The sequence below is a fragment of the Pseudophryne corroboree genome, unplaced genomic scaffold, assembly GCF_028390025.1.
Source record: "Pseudophryne corroboree isolate aPseCor3 unplaced genomic scaffold, aPseCor3.hap2 scaffold_165, whole genome shotgun sequence".
Lineage (NCBI taxonomy): Eukaryota > Metazoa > Chordata > Amphibia > Anura > Myobatrachidae > Pseudophryne > Pseudophryne corroboree.
The window spans coordinates 684986-704986 of NW_026968285.1; positions in this window are offsets into that span (position 1 = coordinate 684986).

The window sequence follows — 20001 nt, forward strand, 5'->3', positions numbered from 1 at the left end:
GAGTGGCACTGCAGTGTCAGACAGGATGGCACTTAAAAAAATAGCCCCAAACAGCACATGATGCAAAGATAAATAAAAAAAGAGGCGCAAGATGAAATTGTAGTGTGTCTCTCCTGCTCAGTGTCAGTTCTCAGTAGTATCCTCATCAGTGCTCAGTATCACTGCTCATTGTCTTGTGCTGCAATGTGGTGCTCAGTATACTAGAGTACATTACTAATAGTCCAGTGCTGCATCTTGCTGCTCAGTGTCAGTTCTAGTATCCTCATCAGTGCTCAGTATCACTGCTCATTGTCTTGTGCTGCATTGTGGTGCTCAGTATACTACAGAACATTACTAATAGTCCAGTGCTGCATCTGGCTGCTCAGTGTCAGTTCTAGTAATCTCATCAGTGCTCCGTATCACTGCTCATTGTCTTGTGGTGCTCAGTATACTACAGTACATTACTAAAACTCCAGTGTCTTGTGCCGCATATGGCTGCTGTAGGGTGCTGTGGTAGTGTCCTGTCACTGTGCATATGTCATCATTCCAGTCACAGTGATATCTGGTATCTATCTAGTGGTATCTAATTCCAGACATTACCACCGTCTAATTCCAGATATATTACTGGCATATAATTCCACACATTAAAAAATGGAGAACAAAAAGGTGGAGGGTAAAATAGGGAAAGATCAAGATCCACTTCCACCTAGTGCTGAAGCTGCTGCCACTAGTCAAGGCAGAGACAATTCAATGCCATCAACATTATGTAATGATTATACGATACATTATATATCATATCATTGTATGGTTGTAAAATACAACTTAAAAACTTTAATGAATAAATACATAAAGTAGCTTTTATGTAACCTTTTTAAACCTATTAGCATAGACCGAATCTCATCGTGTGTATAGGCCTTTAGTTCAACAACAGCATGGGACCAGTTAGTGTGTTTTGACCACTGCACAGCACCTGGTGTTATATAGTAAGCACCACTATGGCATAGTATACAGCATTATGGGCCTGATATGAGTGTGACCAGCGGTGATGTGGAATGCAGTAGGAGGTGCTGTTTAGCAAGCACCACTTCTATATTCACCATGCAGTATATTGTGTGAATATAGAAGTGTTGGCTGTGTTATGTATTAGAGTAATTATTGCAGCTCCCAGCTAAAATTGCAACAATGTAATTTAGTGACAAGCTGCAGAGATTAACCCTTTCTGTGGCTGCTGCACAACCTCTATTCATATCGCTGAATTCAATTAGGGAGATGTTCTCACCCCGCGAGCAAGCGCAGGTATATGCCACACTTAAATGTATGGGTATGGTCTCCATAAAATGAGCGTAGCCTTGCAGGCAAAGACTACCTTACACCCTAGTTCTTGACCCTGCACCAACAGACCTCGGCCACCACAGGGAAAAAAGTACAGTAATTTCCACCATGTTAAGCCCCACACATTAATGCCCTTTGGAACATATTATGTCACTCACCACAATATCTGTGATACACTATGCCCTACAGTAAAGCTTCTAATTACTTTTACAAAAACTGCTCAACGCCAAGAGTTTCACGTGCTGGGTGTCATGCTCATTGCCAGGGGTTTCACTCTCTGGGTGTCATGCTCATTGCCAGGGGGAACGCAGTAGGAGGTGTTATATAGTAAGCACCACTATGGCATAGTATATAGCATTATATATATTGTGAGCACTGGTGATGTCGAGTGCAGTAGAGCTGCTGCTGGGTAATTACAATTTACTACAACCACCAATATATTCTGCTGCACTATATATATGCAAAGCTAATTCTGCTGGGTAATTACAATTGACTACAACCACCAATATATCTGCTGCACTATATCTATATTTGCAAAGCTAATTCTGCTGGGTAATTACAATTGACTACAACCACCAATATATTCTGCTGCACTATATCTATATATGCAAAGCTAATTCTGCTGAGTAATTACAATTGACTACAACCACCAATATATTCTGCTGCACTATATCTATATATGCAAAGCTAATTCTGCTGGGTAATGCAAATTGAAACATTATTGCATAGTATGTTTATTTTTAAGTACTTTTTTAAAGTTTTGAATGATATAGACCCAGTTTAATCTTTGTGGAATGCCTGGTTGTTGTTTTTAAGGTAATTTATTGCCTGACATTTGAGGTGGGGGGGGTTTGGTTACAGATTTCAATTATTGGTTTTACTTGTAATAGTCTTCTACTTAAGTCCAATGGTGTAGGCTGTGCAAAGCCGTTTGGCTGCGCATTTATTGATCCAAGCGTGCATTTTTATCAAAGCGTGATAAAATTGACACATAACAGCAGTGTTCAATCAGTGTTAATTTATCTTCAGCTGATATCGATTGTGAATTGACGTTTCTTCTCTTCTTGTCACCTCCAGGTAATTACAATTGACTACAACCACCAATATATTCTGCTGCACTATATCTATATATGCAAAGCTAATTCTGCTGGGTAATGCAAATTGAAACATTATTGCATAGTATGTGATTTTGAAGTACTTTTTTAAAGTTTTGAATGATATAGACCCAGTTTAATCTTTGTGGAATGCCTGGTTGTTGTTTTTAAGGTAATTTATTGCCTGGCATTTGAGGGGGTGGGGTGTGGTTACAGATTTCAATTATTGGTTTCACTTGTAATAGTCTTCTACTTAAGTCCAATGGTGTAGGCTGTGCAAAGCCATTTGGCTGTGCATTTATTGATCTAAGCGTGCATTTTTATCAAAGCGTGATAAAATTGACACATAACAGCAGTGTTCAATCAGCGTTCAATCGAAGTGAAAAAGAAGGAAAACAGAAGCACACCAATCTAACAAAACAAAGAAAACTGAAGAACTAATAACAAATGTGAGTCACTTACTCCTCAGATCACTCACCTCCTGATTGTTGCATCTGATTACATAGCACAGAACTACCTTACTTGGACATTTCATAAACCATCCATTTCACCTACAAATGCCTGTATCTGTATTATTGTAATTTTGTTTTTTAAGCACAGCTGCACCAATGCAATTTTACCTGCAAACACTTAAAACATCTAACATAATTACCATTGCTTCTTAAACCTCTCACAATCCTTTCATTTCTTACACTCCAAATACATTTCTGCACCCACTTTATCTACGCTTTTGACTCATTTCATACTAAATCTACACCCCTTGAGCCTACACTGCTTTTCTCACCTGCATTTCTGCAATTCTTCTGCTCGGATTGCCTTACAGTCTCCTCTCCTACTTCCACTACTTCAACCTATTTACCTACTTAACACTATGTCAAGGTTTTCTTATACTCCCCACATCACTCAGTGTCTACCTAATAATGTATCTTTATCCTTCCCCCACTAGTCTCCTCCACCTCCTCCTCTCTCCCCTCCTCTGTCTCCCCTCCATCCCTCTGTTTCCTTCCCCCACCTTTCCTGTTACCCCACTTTCATTCACCTCTGCCCCATGGTCCTGCTACCCCACAACTCAGCCCTGCTCCCTCTCTCCCTTCCCTGTCACCTCCCCACACCCCCATCCACATCACACTGACCTCCCTCCCTGCCCACCTCCTGCAGTTTCCCCTCCTAGCTCAGGCACCCGTACCATCACTACTCTCTCATCATCCCTGCCCTCAAAGTTAATCCCACCTAATCGCTACAGCAACCCTGAAAATCTAATTCACATCTCTCCCACAAACTCATACCCCCTATCCTGTGCCCTTTGGAATGCCAGATCTGTTTGTAACAAACTGGTCCCCACTCATGACCTTTTCATTTCCAACTCCCTACACCTACTAGCCATTACTGAAACTTGGATTACGCCCTCTGACACTACTTCTGCTGCTGCTCTCTCTGCTGGGGGCCTTACATTCCCACACACACCCCGACCTGGGGGTCGCCATGGGGGTGGTGTTGGGGTCCTTTTACCTTCTAGTTACTCCTACCAACTCATACCACCAGAACCATCCCTTATATTCTCTACATTTGAGGTCCACGCCATATGCCTCTTCCAACCAGTCCATCTTAGAGTAGCTGTCATTTACCGCCCCCCTGGCACTGCTTCCAAATTCATCGACAACTTTGCTTCCTGGCTTCCTCACTTCCTCTCTTCTGACATTCCCACCATTATCCTAGGCGATTTCAACATCCCTATTGACATCCCCACACAATCCCCTGCCTCTAAACTCCTTAACCTCACCTCTTCACTTGGTCTCTCCCAGTGGACCTCCTCACCCTCCCATGTGAATGGGAGCTCACTGGATCTGGTCTTCACTCACCGCTGTGATATTTCTGATTTTTCCAACTCCCCATTTCCCCTCTCTGACCACCACCTGCTCTCCTTCAACCTATCTCTCTCGACTTCCCCATCTCTACCTCCTAAGGCTACCATCACTAAGCGTAACATTGAAGCTATTGACACCACATTCCTTTCCTCCCTGTTTGACTCACTTCTCTCTCCTATTCTCTCTCTCTCATGCCCTGAACAAGCCACTTCCACATACAATGCTTCCCTTACTTCTGCTCTTGACTCTGTTGCTCCACCAACCACTATTCACCCTTGCAAATTAACACCTCAACCCTGGCACACCAAATGCACCAGATATCTGCAAAAATGCTCATGTACTGCTGAGCGACACTGGAGGAAATCACGCTCTAGGGCAGACTTCCTCCATTTCAAACTTATGCTCTCATCCTTCAGTGCTGCCCTTTCTCTTGCTAAACAGTCATACTTCAAGAACCTCATCTCCTCCCAGTCTTCCAACCCCCGGCGCCTCTTTGCCACTCTCAACTCACTCCTCTGCCCACCTCCACCTCGTCTCCCTTCCTCACTCTCTGCTCTTGACTTTGCCACTTACTTCACATCCAAAATTGACTCCATACGTCAGGACATCACATCACACCAGACTATCAGTAACCAGCCTTCTCCCATCCCTTACCAACCCTCCCCATCCCTCGCACCAACTCTGTCATCTTTCTCCCATGCATCTGGAGAGGAAGTCATGGCCCTCATTCGTTCCTGTCCCCTCACCACCTCCCCACTTGACCCTATCCCCTCCCGCCTCCTTTGCCACCTCTCTTCTTCTGCTTGTTCCCATCTTTCCCACCTTCTCAATCTCTCCCTCTCATCAGGCACTGTCCCCTCTGCCTTCAAGCACGCTCTCATCTCTCCTATTCTTAAAAAACCTACCCTTGATCCAAACACTCTCTCCAACTACCGACCCATCTCTCTCCTCCCTTTTGCCTCCAAACTCCTTGAGCGTATTGTCTACAACCGCCTTACTTCCTTTCTTTCCTCACACTCACTGCTTGACCCATTCCAGTCTGGCTTCCGTCCTCTCCACTCCACTGAAACTGCCCTTACAAAAGTATGCAATGACCTCCATGCTGCTAAATCTAAGGGACACTACTCTCTACTTATTCTACTTGATCTCTCTGCTGCTTTTGACACTGTGGACCATCCTCTCCTACTGCAAATCCTTCACTCCATTGGTCTGCGTAACACTGCCCTCTCTTGGTTGTCGTCCTACCTTTCTGACCGTTCATTCTCTGTCTCCTCTCATGACTCCACCTCCCCCTCACTTCCACTAACTGTAGGGGTACCCCAAGGTTCTGTCCTTGGTCCTCTTCTCTTCTCTCTCTATACGTCCTCACTAGGTAAGCTCATTAGTTCTTTTGGTTTCCAATATCCTCTCTATGCTGATGACACTCAAATCTATCTTTCCTCTCCAGACCTCTCCCCTACTCTCCTCACTCGTATCTCCAACTGTCTCTCTGCTATCTCTTCCTGGATGTCCCAGCGCTTTCTTAAACTTAGCATGTCTAAGACCGAGCTGATCATCTTCCCTCCCTCCCGCATAATCTCACCTCCTACAATCTCATTATCTATTGATGGCACTACTATCTCCTCTACACCCCAAGCGCGCTGTCTTGGAGTAATCCTTGACTCCTCCCTCTCCTTCAAACCACACATTCAGCACCTCTCACAAACCTGCCGTTTTCATCTAAAAAATATTTCCAGGATCAGACTTTTTCTGACCCAGGATGCTACTAAGACTCTTATCCACTCACTGGTCATCTCCAGACTGGACTGCTGTAATCTCTTCCTGACTGGCATTCCTGACAAATACCTCTCTCCACTCCAATCTATCCTCAATGCTGCTGCCCGGCTCATTTTCCTCACCAAACGCACTACGTCCACCTCTCCTCTCTTACTAGTCCTTCACTGGCTCCCCTTCCCTTTCAGAATCCATTTCAAGCTTCTCACACTTGCTTACAAAGCCCTCACCCACTCCTCTCCCATCTACATCTCTGATCTTATCTCGCTTTACACTCCCACCCGTCCTCTTCGCTCTGCTAATGCACACCGACTCTCCTGCCTACGGAGTACTTCCTCCCACTCCTACCTCCAAGATTTTTCACGTGCTGCACCACTTCTCTGGAATTCCCTACCTCTCCCCCTCAGACTCTCCACCTCTCTACAAAACTTCAAACGGGCTCTCAAGACCCACTTCTTCACCAAACCCAGCCAAATCTCATCCTAAACCTCTGTTCCATGCTCTCTATGTACCCCATCTGTCTCACCCCTGTCTGTCTACCCCTCCCTTTTAGAATGTAAGCTCTCAGGAGCAGGGCCCTCTTCCCTCATGTGCTTACTCTTTTCTTACTTTAATAATCTTCAGCTGCACCAAATCCAGCAGTCTTCTGCCACCTGATACTTATTCCAGTGTCATCTGCTGATGTAGCTATGTTTATTTACCCTGTACTTGTCCTATATTGTCGTCAACTGTAAGTTGCTGTTTTCCTGTTTGATTATTTGTTTATGTACTCTGTAATTGGGCACTGCGGAACCCTTGTGGCGCCATATAAATAAAGGATAATAATAATAATAATAAATAATATAATATATAGCATTACGGTACAGTAGGCCACTGCTCTACCTACCTCTGTGTCGTCAAGTATACTATCCATCCATACCTGTGGTGCATTTTAGAAAAAAACATGTCTCGGCAGAGCAATCTATAAATCCATCATTTTTCAGACAGCAACAGTGGGTATTGTAATAGTCACCCAATCCATCACTTTTATAGGGTTACATGCACCCACATGCTACAGCCTGTCTCAATAATTTTACTGTCACGCTGTGTGTGTTTGTGTTTTTATTTGGGTATTTTTTGTTGTTGTAGAACTACAGGTACCAGCAAGCCCGTTATTTCCCCGCCTGCTGGTACTTGAGGTTCTCCAAGTACCAGCAAGCGGGGGAGGCTTGCTGGGCATTGTAGTTCCACAACGAAAAAACAATATTCTTTTTTTACACACATGGCTATCAGCCCGGCACCCACCACCCAGGGGTGCTGGGGACAGCCTCGGGCTTCACCCCTGGCCCTTGGGTGCCTCGAGGGGAGGAACCTCTTGATTTAAGGGGTCCCCACTCCTCCAGGGAACCCCGGCCAGGGGTGACTAGTTGGAGGGGTAATGCCAGGGCCGCAGGGACCTACATAAAAGTGTCCCCCGGCTGTGGCATTATCTCTCTGGCTAGTGGAGCCCGGTGCTGGTTTTAAAAATATGGGGGACCCCTACATCTATTGTCCCACGTATTTTTGGAACCTGGACCGGTCTAAGAGCCCGGTGCTAGTTGTCTAAATACGGGGAACCCCTGTCCAATTTTTCCCCCAGTATTTAAATAACCAGGACCGGCTCAAAGAGCCCGAGGCTGGTTATACTAAGGAGGGGGGACCTCACGCATTTTTTTTAACCCATTCAGACCCTTCTCCTTTAAGTTAATGGAAGCCCTGGACAACAAAATTGCATTCATGTCCTCCTCCCTCACCCTTCCCAGTCCCAAACACTCATTTTTTTTTTCTTTAAAAATTTATAATATATAACGAGAACAATGAGCAGGCAGGCAGCGGGCATTGGCGGCATCGGACTGAGATAGAAATTAGTGGTGGAGGGCTGGGTCAGTTGATTGTGGGCGAGTTTGTAAGCCATTGGCGGTGGCAGCGGGTATCGGCTCAGAGGCAGTAGCGGGCATTGGCTAAGGGTCATCGGCAGGATTCGGCGGACATTATGGCTGTAGTGCCTCACTAGCCACTGACCTCACCGCACGCCACTGTGGGACAGATGTAACATGCAGAGAGAGGTAGATTTGGGAGGGGGAATGTCCTAGCATAACTGTTAATTGCAGTGTAATACTGTAATTCAGCTGTGCAGCATTTGTGGCTAAATGTCAAAGAAGCCAGTATTTACCCTGCATGCAAAACAATAAATGTATTTGAACATACCTCCCAACTATCCCAATTTTTGCAGGACAGTCACTTTTTTGGGGAATGTCCAGCTAACCCAAACAACTCCCCCCCCCTTCCCATGGGGAAGGGGGGGGGGGGTGGAAGGCTCCCTGTAGCTTGTTGCTCTGCAAATATGCACATTGTGGGTAATTCAGACCTGATCGCTAGGGTGTGTTTTTTGCATCCCTGTAATCAGAAAGTTGCCGCCTACAGCGGAAGGGAAAATTTGCTGTGCAGGTGTGTGATCACATGTGCACAAGAGCTGCACAGCTCAGCACTTACTCAGCCATTGAGGTGACGTCACAAATCCTCCCACAAAACGCCGGGTCCCTCCAGTGTTTTTCCGGACACTCCCTAGAAACATTCAGTTGCCACCCACACAAACACCCTCTTCTTGTCAATCTTCTTGTGATCTCCGGACCGTCGCACTTACGCATTGTGGCGCATACGCATGTGCAGTGCAGACCAGATTGCCCGCTGGGTGAAAATAAATTGAAGCGATCTGGTCTGAATAAGCCTCAATGTCTATTCACGGGAGACAGAGGGGCTGGGGCATGGCCAGCAGCTCACAGAGCACCTATAATGACAAAAATGGGAGACATGGCTCATGATCGCGATATACCTGCGAAGGTACGCCCTCTACTGATTGACAGGCAGAGGCATTCGCATTTTCTGCGGGGCACCCGGAGAAAATGTAGGCACACGCACAGGATGGACCCTGCGTATATGCCCCCATCCTCTTCATAGTTTTTGCGGTTGGAACGCGTATTACGATCCAAACTGAATTAGGCCCTATATGTCTTATATACACGAGCAGTGTGAAAACATCAATCGATGGGGGTAATTCCAAGATGATCGCAGCAGGAATTTTGTTAGCAGTTGGGCAAAACCATGTGTACTGCAGGGGAGGCAGATATAACATGTGCAGAAAGAGTTAGATTTGGGTGAGTTATTTTGTTTCTGTGCAGGGTAAATACTGACTGCTTTATTTTTACACTGCAAATTAGATTGCAGATTGAACACACCACACCCAAATCTAACTCTCTCTGCACATGTTAAATCTGCCTTCCCTGCAGTGCACATAGGTGGTCATTCCGAGTTGTTCGCTCGGTAATTTTCTTCGCATCGCAGCGATTTTCCGCTTAATGCGCATGCGCAATGTTCACACTGCGACTGCGCCAAGTAAATTTGCTATGCAGTTAGGAATATTACTCACGGTTTTTTCATCGTTCTGGTGATCGTAATGTGATTGACAGGAAGTGGATGTTTCTGGGCGGAAACAGGCCGCTTTAGGGGCGTGTGGGAAAAAATGCTACCGTTTCTGGGAAAAACGCGGGAGTGGCTGGAGAAACGGAGGAGTGTCTGGGCGAACGCTGGGTGTGTTTGTGACGTCAAACCAGGAACGACAAGCACTGAACTGATCGCACTGGCAGAGTAAGTCTCGAGCTACTCAGAAACTGCACAGAGATGTCTTATCGCAATATTGCAAATCTTTCGTTCGCAATTTTAAGATGCTAAGATTCACTCACAGTAGGCGGCAGCTTAGCGTGTGCAATGCTGCTAAAAGCTGCTTGCGAGCGAACAACTCGGAATGAGGGCCATGGGGGGTAATTCTGAGTTGATCGCAGCAGGATTTTTGTTAGCAGTTGGGCAAAACCATGTGCACTGCATTTACGAACAGATAATTTTTTTATATAAATTTTAAAATGTTAGTAAATGTGTGTGTTTTTTTCAACCTGGAAGCCCAACATCGATTAAGATCGATCTTAAATAGACCCCTGGGTTTTAAGGATAACCATGGTTGAGTCCAATGGTTAATTCACGTTGACCGAAGTTCTAATTAAGTCACCTGTGCTCAAGCATGATATCCTTAAAATCTGGATTGCAATGACAGCATTTTGGAACTATGCCTAAGGGTTTAATTTTTTCATTTATCCACTGACAATAAATCTACCTACAATATCCCTGTAACTGTTATGATTACAGTATTTCACTAAATAATTTAATTTGCTGAACCTTCTGTAAAAAGAAATATTAAGCTGCTGTAATTCCCAGATGCAGCAAATTTGTTAGCTAGTGGGCAAAACCATGTGCACTGCAGGGATGGGGGGGGGGGGGGCAGATATAACATTTGCAGAGAGATTTAGGTGGGTTATATTGTTTGTGTGCAGGGTAAATACTGGCTGTTTTGTTTTTACACTGCAATTTAGATTTCAGTTTGAACACACCGCACCAAAATCTAACTCTCTCTGCACATATTATACACCCCCCCCCCCTGCAGTGTACATGGTTTTAGCTAATAAATTTGCTGCTGTGATCAGATCTGAGTTAAGCCCTATGTATTTGGCACTGGCAAAGGGTTAGAGGCCTTGCTGTAGAGCTCACACCTTTCTTATCATGCATTGTAATATTTCCTATGTCCTGATGTTGTGCTCTCTGCTCCATCCAAGTAAACAGCAATGTAGCATGGCTATCAAAGAGCGTGAAGATTGCAGATTTCCTGGGATTAATGCTAAGGAATGCTATTCCAGAGGCTGCTGCTTTAATTCAAGTGTCACTGGGGTTAAATGGTGTTTTTACCTTAAAAACACAGGTAGAGTATATAGTACAGTGGTAAAGTGGGAGCATGTAGTGCTATTGATTACAGATTTGATGGAGCTTAAACATGGATAAGGTCCATGGCTCTAAGAGTTTATCTTGTGTATCCTTTATTCTTAGTCATGGTAAGATAAGATTAGAAAATACCATTTAAGTGGAAATTTCCTGTTAGCTGTTTTTCAGTTTGCTCAACTGTCTGATTAACTGGTCCTAAAAAAGGACCAAAGGAGCTAAATTGCCCTGTGATCTAGCTAAATTGCCCCAGTTAAAAAAAAAAAAAAAAACTAAGCTGCTGTAATTCCTGGATGTTTCCTTACTGCATCAACAGGAAGTGACAAGAAACAATGTAATGTGGAACCGTACAGCAGAAGGGATTGCGGCTACCCCACAATAAGTGCAGCGGAATGTAAGAAGAGGAATTGTTGCTTTGACTGCAGCATTCCCGGGGTTAACTGGTGTTTCTTCAAGTCACAAGGTATGGAGCTGCTGTATAGTTACTCGCAAGTCAGTAGTTGTATGATGCTCACACCTGTTAAGCTGGATACACACAGAATGCCCTACACAGGGGGTGAAATGAGCGCCCCCCCCACCCCCCGTACGCTCAGCACACATCACGCTGTGCTGAGCGGGGGGAGAGATGTGTGCTGAGCAGTTCGCTCAGCACACATCTCTCCCCAAAATCGGGCCGTGAATACGGACCTTTAAACTGGATCCACACTTAGATTATCTGTCCAATTTTTTTTTCTAGTTGAAACAAAATTATGCTAATATGTGGCAGCAAATTACAATTGACCATTTGCTCACAAACACTGGAAAACATCCAAAAATGGTCATTTAGATAAATTGGTTAAATCCATTTCATTTAGCTAATTTATCCAAACTACCTTTATTGTATCTTTGTGGGTGAATGATGTGTGGGTCAGTGTTGAGGGTGGTGGAGGAGATGGGTAATAGGCACAGCAGGGTGTGGACAGTCAAATAGTGTGCTTAGAGGTTCAGAGTCATTGTATGAGACTCTGGCAACAGTGACTTGATGAGTCTGGTGTCCATAGGGTGGGACACATTAACCTTTTTATGCTATTGAAATAGTTCTCCTCCTGACCGACGCAGTTCCTTGCTCCGAGGTTGGTGTATTGTCCTGTTGCAGCGCCTCTCCACTGTGGTCACAGTGAGCTGTGTGGTGTTGCTGGCGCATGCCAATCTCCCCCCAACCTCCCTCTTGCATTTCAGACCTACGTACGCATGATGGGATCTTGTATGATATGCGCGTGTGCTGTAGAGATGAAAGTGGGGGTGAGGAGGCAGATCGTGAGATGGGGAAACTTTGTGGACTGTTAGCGAAGGGGAGCACTGGGCAATCTGAGTTGCAAAGAGGGCAGCAGAAGAGGTTATTGCATGTGCACTGGTGACAGGTCCATCCTTGGTGGCCAGCCTCAGTGGTAAAGGGGTACATGAGCTAGTGTCCCTTGGCCAGCCATGTACCATGGCCACCTCCCTACCTCCTATATATTCTCCCTGATCTGTCACTTTGTTACGGTCTGCTGCTGGCACTGGTGTATCGTCCTGCAGTTGCCGTCTCCGCCCATTGCTGTGACTTCCCCCAGAGTTAGCCACACAGAGTGACAGATCTGGGAAAATATATAGGAGATCATTACTTTCACTTGCAGCCTACCTTATTTTTTGCAGCCTAGCATGCTCCTGACCCCTTCTCTCACTACTACTTATACAACATTCATGAACTCATCTTAAGGTTTCTTTATTATTCAGTCACACTGTCTTGGATCCAAACCATTTCCTGTGGCATTGCAGTCAAACAATTGAGCTATTTACCCTTGCATAGAAAGGTATAATCTAAGCTAGAGAATTCTATTTGGAGCTCACCTTGTACTTTGTGAAGAAATAATCAGCTTTGTGGCTGAGCAGATAAATGGAGTGTGTGGCTGCACACTGCATTGATCTGCTGAGTTGCAATGCTAATAATTTTTTTTTTTTGCAAAGTACCAATAGCTTCATTGTGAAGGTGGAAAGAAGGGTGTTACGGCATGGAATGTACAAACTGCGAGACCCTGCTGGTAGCGCCTTTGTCTATTTAGTAGGAAGGGCACGTAACAGCCGGGGGGCAATGGAGGAAGCCCCTTTAGGGCTGGAGCCCGGCGGCAACTGACTCCGTTGTCTCTGGCAGTTCCGCCCCTGGACTAGAGGACTGGTCAAGAACATGGCAACATTTAATGCCAAAAAATGCAAAATCATACACGTCTCAAAAATGCAAAGGCTAACTATAATATTAAGGGCATTATAATGGCAAGAGGAAAGCTATCTAAGTATTACTATTTCAGGTAAGCAATGTAACAAAGCAATAGGAAAGGCAAGTCAGATGCTTGTTTGCATAGGTTAAAGAACCAGTAGCAGAAAAAAGTAATACAGGTTGAGTATCCCATATCAAAATATTCCGAAATACGGAATATTCCGAAATACGGACTTTTTTGAGTGAGACTGAGATAGTGAAACCTTTGTGTTTTGATGGCTCAGTGTACACAAACTTTGTTTAATACTCAAAGTTATTAAAAATATTGTATTAAATGAACTTCAGACTGTGTGTATAAGGTGTATATGAAACATAAATGAATTCTGTGAATGTACACACACTTTGTTTAATGCACAAAGTTATAAAAAATATTGCCTAAAATGACCTTCAGGCTGTGTATAAGGTGTATATGAAACATAAATGCCTTCTGTGCTTAGATTTAGGTCCCATCACCATAATATCTCGTTATGGTATGCAATTATTCCAAAATACAGAAAAATCCGATATCCAAAATTCCTCTGGTCCCAAGCATTTTGGATAAGGGATACTCAACCTGTAATGCCACTGTATAGGTCCTTGGTACAGCCACATTTAGAATCCTGTGTTCAGTTCCAGAAGCCATATCTCCAGAAGGCTGTAAATACATTAGGGCAACTAAAATTGTGCATGGCCTACATCACAAAACTTACCTGGAAATACTAAAAAATGTTGATGTGTATAGTTTGGAGAAGGGAAGAGGGAACATACAGTAATAGAAACATTTAAATATATAGGGAGGAATGTAATAGGGTGTGAGAATCAGAAAGTGAGAGATTTTGTGTTTTTTCCTGTTGTTTTTTTTTTTTTTTGTTTGATTGTTTGTTTTTAAAGTGGCAATCCTTTACATGGCAAAACCAGGTTGATATTTGCCATGTAAAGGATTGCCACCATGGGCATGTGTAGAAGGGGCACTGCTACTGTTGGCATTATGTGTGTAAGCTGCACTGATATGGTGGTTATGTGTATAAAGGGCACTGCGACTGTGGGTATTATTATTATTATTATTATATGCGGTGTAATGACAATAAGATAGTGCTACTGTGTGGCGTATTTTGATTTGGGGTGCTATTGTGTGGCCATGCCCCTTCCTTGTGATACCACACCTTCTTTTTTTAAGGAGCGCACTGTCCCTTTATTAAGTATTGGAGAGAGGGCCCAAATTAATAGTTTGCAGGGAGGCGCCAAACACCCTAGCACTGGCCCTTTGGTAGGGGACAGGATTTGCTTCTGCTTGTGCACATATGTTATGATTGCCAGCCAACAGCACTGGTTTTGCCTATAACACTAACTATAAATATTTTGAATTGGTCCTGGACCACCAATCCAAGGCACCCCTGCAAGTGTCCTGAGGCACCCCAGGGTGCAGTTTGAGAACCACTGGTCTAGTGAGTACCCAGGATAATTATTGTAGCTGGTCTGCGGGTAACAGCTCTCAGATCCACTTCTAGAAAAAATGCAGCAATGTAATTTGAGTGACAAACTGCAGAGATGAACCCTTTCTGTGACTGCTGCACAGGGATCACACAAACTCTATTCATAGGGCTGACTTCACTTAGGGGAGATGTTCTCACCCCGCAAAGAAGTGCGAGTATATACCGCACTTACGGTACCATTGGATTTACAGATATTTTCTTGCAATACACTATGGGGGTCATTCTGAGTTGATTGCTCGCTAGCAGTTTTTAGCAGCCATGCAAACGCATTGTCGCTGCCCACTGGAGAGTGTATATTCACTTTGGAGAAGTGCGAACACTTGAGCAGCAGAGCGCCTGCAAAATCGTTTCAAAATAAGACCAGCACTGTAGTTACACTTCGTGTGCGTTGATTCTAACAACCGAGGGACGGCTTTTGATGTCACACACCCATCCAGCGAATGCCCAGCCACGTCTGCATTTCTTCTGCCACGCCTGCATTTTTCCAAGCACTCCCTGAAAACGGTCAGTTGCCACCCAGAAACGCCCTCTTTCTGTCAATCTCCTTGTGGCCTGTTCTGTGATTGGAATAATCGCTAGAACTAGTGCACAACTAGTAACAGCCGGGGGGCAATGGAGGAAGCCCCTTTAGGGCTGGAGCCCGGCGGCAACTGACTCCGTTGTCTCTGGCAGTTCCGCCCCTGGACTAGAGGACTGGTCAAGAACATGGCAACATTTAATGCCAAAAAATGCAAAATCATACACGTCTCAAAAATGCAAAGGCTAACTATAATATTAAGGGCATTATAATGGCAAGAGGAAAGCTATCTAAGTATTACTATTTCAGGTAAGCAATGTAACAAAGCAATAGGAAAGGCAAGTCAGATGCTTGTTTGCATAGGTTAAAGAACCAGTAGCAGAAAAAAGTAATACAGGTTGAGTATCCCATATCAAAATATTCCGAAATACGGAATATTCCGAAATACGGACTTTTTTGAGTGAGACTGAGATAGTGAAACCTTTGTGTTTTGATGGCTCAGTGTACACAAACTTTGTTTAATACTCAAAGTTATTAAAAATATTGTATTAAATGAACTTCAGACTGTGTGTATAAGGTGTATATGAAACATAAATGAATTCTGTGAATGTACACACACTTTGTTTAATGCACAAAGTTATAAAAAATATTGCCTAAAATGACCTTCAGGCTGTGTATAAGGTGTATATGAAACATAAATGCCTTCTGTGCTTAGATTTAGGTCCCATCACCATAATATCTCGTTATGGTATGCAATTATTCCAAAATACAGAAAAATCCGATATCCAAAATTCCTCTGGTCCCAAGCATTTTGGATAAGGGATACTCAACCTGTAATGCCACTGTATAGGTCCTTGGTACAGCCACATTTAGAATCCTGTGTTCAGTTCCAGAAGCCATATCTCCAGAAGGCTGTAAATACATTAGGGCAACTAAAATTGTGCATGGCCTACATCACAAAACTTACCTGGAAATACTAAAAAATGTTGATGTGTATAGTTTGGAGAAGGGAAGAGGGAACATACAGTAATAGAAACATTTAAATATATAGGGAGGAATGTAATAGGGTGTGAGAATCAGAAAGTGAGAGATTTTGTGTTTTTTCCTGTTGTTTTTTTTTTTTTTGTTTGATTGTTTGTTTTTAAAGTGGCAATCCTTTACATGGCAAAACCAGGTTGATATCAGTTGCCACCCAGAAACGCCCTCTTTCTGTCAATCTCCTTGTGGCCTGTTCTGTGATTGGAATAATCGCTAGAACTAGTGCAAAACCACAATGGACTTTGTACCCGTATGATGCGCATGCACATTACGGAGCATGCGCATGCACAGATTAGCCATTTTTTTTCAACTGATTGCTACGCAGCGAACAACGGCAGCATGCGATCAACTCGGAATGACCCCCTATATACATAGAAACATGGATTTTTACTGCAGGAATTATGGTTAGTTTAGGGGTATCGGTTAGGGTCAACAGAGGTGTAGCTAGGGGTCCAAGCGCCCCTGGCAAAGTAAGGGACTGGCGCCCCCCCCTTTCGATAAAGCATTGCAGTCCATTGGCGGTTACCATGTTGGAGCCACAGCAACTGACCCCCTCCCCCACACGCTGCCCTACATCATCGGCTGGGATTCACTGTTGGTGTGAAGCCACTGGGAACAGTCTGGTAGCATTAGCAGCAGTCTGTGTCATAGATAGGGAAGGCAGAAGGTTAACTAGCTAATAGCAGTCTGTTGGCAGCAGAGGCTGGGCGGGGGGCTGAGAATGAGCCAACGCTGATCAGTGTCCAGTCTGCTTAGACAAAAACATTTTGTGATCAGGGCTGGTTCTAGACCAAAGGAGCCAATGGCAAAAATTTCCTTTGGCACCCCCCCCCCCCCCCACACACACACACACACACACACACACACCAAAAAAGAACATATGAACATATCCCAGTTTAACATAACGCTATGTGGTGCAAGGTGTGGAGCTGGTTACTTGTATCAGACCTCTGACATTTGCCTTTTCACCCATATTGCATACTTTTTCTTGCAGGTTGTGTCTTAATTCAAGAAGTGTTCTAAGTACTTCAGCTTAGTATCTTTACTGACCCCTCTTTACCCTACACTACATAACTGACCCCTCTATACCCTACACTACATCACTGACCTTTCTATAACCATCACTGCATTACTGACCCCTCTATACAGTACACTGACCTCTATATACCTGCTAGTACATCCCTGATGCCTATATTCCCTAAGCTACATCCCTGACGCCTCTATTCCCTACGCTACATCCCTGACGCCTCTATTCCCTATGCTACATCCCTGACGCCTCTATACCCTACGCTACATTCCTGATGCCTCTATTCCCTACGCTACATTCCTGATGCCTCTATAACCTACGCTACATCCCTGACGCCTCTATACCCTACGCTACATCCCTGACGCCTCTATACAGTACAATGCATTACTGATCCCTCTAGACCATACATCCTCATTACATCAGAGAGATAGTGAAACACTGGAAAAAATAAGGATAAAGTGGACTACAGAAACTGATGCTCTAAACAAAGGAGAGAGAGAGAGAGAAAAGCACAAGGGAAAGTGGGCAATCGGAACACCATAGAGAGAGGAGAGATAGAAATGCCTGAAAAAGTAAAGGGGGTTGGGTATGGCATCCGGCGCTCGGGATTCCAGCAGTCACATGATACCTAATCCTAACCCTCTGGGGGGGTGGCGGATAGGGCTAACCCTCAGGGGGTGGCAGCTAGGACCAACCCCCCCCCCCCCCCCCCCTCCTAGTGCCTTCCCTAACACCCGCTCCCCCGGTCCTAACCCTCCCTCCAATACTCGCCTTCGGGATGTTGGCTGTCTGTGTGCCGGCACCAGTCTCCCAAGTGGTGTCAGGATTCCAACATCGGTCAAATGACCGCCGGTATACCGTCTGCCGGGATGGTAAATGTATCCTGAGGACAGGTAGTGAGTGTGGAGGGATAGGTGGTTCAGTAAAATGTAACAGCTCAAACTGCGATCATTCACTGATAAATTGATTTATAGCTCTCCCTTTTTAACCATTGCAGTCATAAAAGCAATGTTTTTTAAACTTTTAAATAAAGCTTGTTAGCATCCCCAGCACACTGTATATGCTGGGAGATGTAGTTCTCAATATGAAAACATTTAATTACTGTATGAACTCTAATTCCCCAACTGAAACCTCTCACAAACACACACTCCTAAATCTAGTACACACACACACACACACACACACACACACACACACACACATTTCCCCAGTACTGACTCTCATCACTTCCACACACTGACAACTCCCTCCTGCTCCTCTCCCCACTGACACTGACAGCTCCCTCACAGTCACACACATCCTCCACCCCCCCACACACACACTGATAGCACACATGCACAAATCCCCCCCTCCTCGACACTAACTGTCACGGACTGCTTGGGCAGCAGGGGGCAGGCTCTGACTTGAAGTGCTGAAATTCAGCAGCTCTCTCGAACTTGCAAGGCATGGCTGTGCAGCTGTCTCCAGCCATCTCCTTGCCCACTGTGTAATTTGTGGCGTTCTCTGATGTTCCCCGCTCTGCCTCTACAACCGGCACATAATGTACAGCAGTGGTGACTCCTGAGTATGGGCCTGGAGAACTCCGCCTACCGGGGGGTAGGGATTAATAATTTCAAAGGGGCAGAGCTAGGAGTGAAGCAGTGGACAGCAGTTGAGGGGCGTTTCAAACTGTAACAGGGTTGGGACAATTTCAGTATCCTTCCCTCACCGTCTAATTGGTCAGTCCCACGCTGATTGCCATAGCGCCCTTTCGAGACTGCTGAACTCTATCCCTTAGCCACGGTTGGCACAGCTGGATGGTGCCCCTGGCAAGTGCCATCCTGGCCAAGGGGTAGATACGCCCCTGAGGGTCAGGGCCAGCAACAGAAATCTCGGGGCCCAGTGCACTGATATCTCTGGGGCCCCCTCAACCCCCCCTTAACTTGGCAGAGGGATCTTTAAAAAAAATGGAGCCTTTGACTCGGACCGTCAGTGAGGCCGGCAGGTGGTTTTCATACTGGGCTATCCAGCTCTTCGGTGGCGGTGGCAGGGACATTCAGAAAAGGGCCAGCACAGCAACATGCATAATAATGGCAATACAGTATGGACCACAGGGACTGGACAAAGTGATGGGGTAAAAGGAGGGGGGAGGGTTTAGTTGGCCTGTTAATTGTTTTCCTGCTTAAATTGAGCAGTTGGTGGATACACTTTAAAAAGCAATATTGGCACTGTGGCCCCATTATTTCTGTTCTTAATACTTGGAGCCCTGAACAAGTGTCCCCTTTGTCCCCCCTGTCACCGGGCCTGTTCAGGCGTTACCTATGGAGAAGCTGCGACATGACATCCTAGGACACGATACTGCACCATGCATCACCATTATATTTCAGTGTGCCTTGTCAATATTTAAATCTTGTTCTGTGTGACGTGAGTTGTAAATGGTTGAAAATCTCTGTGCTACAGTATCGTCACCATGTAGTTATAACAACACCGCAAAACCACCAAAAGACGTGTTTTGGTAGAGGGACTGCTGGAGGGGCCCATTGGGGCCCCCAGTTTGCTACCCCACCCCAGTATACCTGTGCTGTAGCCAGTGGAAGGGGCACTATCTTCCCGGTGATCTCTTCGGGAAGATGGTGCCGCACATAGAAAGCAAAGACTCTGGCTGCACTCTCCTGCCCTCGCTCTAAGCAAGGTGATCGGGCCACAAAAGGACCCCTGTCGGACCCCGGCCTGTGGGCCACAAAAGGATGCATTGGGGGCGGCATGCGGCCCATGGGATTGACACCCCTGCCC